The sequence below is a fragment of the Tasmannia lanceolata genome, unplaced genomic scaffold, assembly GCF_043159265.1.
Source record: "Tasmannia lanceolata isolate RefF3 unplaced genomic scaffold, GAP_Taslan_0.1 ptg000037l, whole genome shotgun sequence".
Classification (NCBI taxonomy): domain Eukaryota; kingdom Viridiplantae; phylum Streptophyta; class Magnoliopsida; order Canellales; family Winteraceae; genus Tasmannia; species Tasmannia lanceolata.
The window spans coordinates 58,280,798-58,282,892 of NW_027518714.1; positions in this window are offsets into that span (position 1 = coordinate 58,280,798).

Below are 2,095 nucleotides of genomic sequence, written 5' to 3' on the forward strand. Positions count from 1 at the left end.
ACTATAAGAACTGGAGATTGCAAGAGAAAAAATAGTATCTCTTACCAAATCCACCAAGAAACCCTTGTACACCTCTTTCCCCCTTTTGAGCTCTCAACCCTCTTCTCAAAAACAAGAATACAAAAACAAGCCCTAAAACGCCTTTTACAAAGCATATCAAAACAAGATTATTTTAATCGGGCCAAAATCACTTAAATAATGGGCCGGACCGACCAGCCGGGGGTGCTTATGGGTCGCACACAATATTTCGGACCCAAACTCGGGTGGTCAGAGGCCGAAAGGGCTACACTTGCAGGGAGGATGGTATCCAATTTCCTCTGTAGAACTTCACTAGAAATTATCCAATCTTGATCCCTTGTCTCATGTAAATTAACCACAACAAAAAGAAAAACAAAACATTTTGTAGGGCTGCTGTTTAATTCTCCATTAAAAGACAACTGCATTTTTATTTTTTTTGAAGAAAACATTTAAAATGCATTTTAGAGATATTAAACGCTTTTGTGGCAAACTTTTCAACTTTACCCCTACTACATTTGAAAAATGGCAAACTTTTCTATAGTTTTTATATTAAAGTTAATATTTTTTTAGAATTTTGATTTTACATATACATATATATATATATATATATATATATATACACAGACTCACATATATACACATATACCTGTTTTTTTTTTTTTAATCCGTTTATTTCAATCCAAAATGTATTAAACATGTTCTATTTATTGAACGTATTTTTTATTTATACGTTTTTTTTACTGTGTTTTTACTACATTTATTTTGAACCAATGACGTATTAAACCCAAATTTTCCCCTCCCATTGTTTTTCCTTAACTATGGCCATCAGGCTCACTAAGTACTGACAGATTTCTTAGTTTTTGACTTGGAGTACACTTACAAGAGAAATGGTACCCAATTTCCTATGCAAAACTTCTCTAGAAACCATCCAATCTTGATCACTTGTCTCATGTGGAAGTCACCACACATGAAAACAGTCGGGCATGAGGCCCACTTACTATTAGGTGGCTCTCCCCATATCTAACCAACAGAAGACTGTTGGTCCGCATACACCAAAAATTCGGTGCAAGTTGTTATTACACCAGACCACCCCATTTACCCAAACCAAAATAATAATATACCCCCAAAGGTAGGTAGATATGCCCTTATAAAGTACAGACAGTTTGAAGTCTTGGGAAGTAGGGGTAGATGATTAAAAGAAAAAGGGTGTAAAAGAGAGTAGGAACCCCACACTTGTTGGAAACTAAAAAATAAGAAAATTAAAGTGGGGGAAGGAGATCTTATCAAATCTCCAGTACCAAAACATTTATCTTATTCCATGCCTTTGTGGGCAAAGAGCTAAAAGAGCCTCTAGACCCCACTTTTTGATATCTCCACTGAATAAAGGGAAAAACCACCCTTTCCACTGCCTCTGCTTATGTGGGTGTACAAAGGCACTGCCTTTGATTGACAACATGGGGGAGAAAAGGGTGACAAAGGTGTCTTACAATGCAAGAAAGCCAGCCTTTCTTTGCCTATGAAGGTGCACAAAGCAAAAGAAAAGATCACAAAGCTGTATATTTTCCATCCAAGCAAAAGCTCAAGTCATTGAACACTTTGGAATTCCAAATATCAGGATAGCCAATCCCAAGGGGTTTGTTCAAGGTAAAATTTATCCAAGCAGGATAGCCAAAACCCTAAACAGCTTATCCTAGGATTTCTATTCCCCTAGGAGAATAGCCCCATCAGAAAAACCACCTCTTTGCAGTCAATAGACAAATGTGAACTCTGGTCTTGTGAACGTCATGGACCAAATCCAACAACCATATTAATTAGGTATCACTGTTTTCCCTAAGATAGGTGAAGCAGATCTAAATAGAACATTGAATTCTGAATGCTTTTGGTGTATTTCTTTGATGTAGGGACCAATCCAAGGTTGGCAAACTAGATAAATAATTTTTTTCCTAGTAATAATTGGCACACTTGCATTTTTTAAATAAATAATGGAATATAGTTTTGTTATTTTTCCTAGTAGGGCCACAAGGATCCACACTAAAAAGACTAAACTATATAAATACATGTTTATGTAGTTTCACTG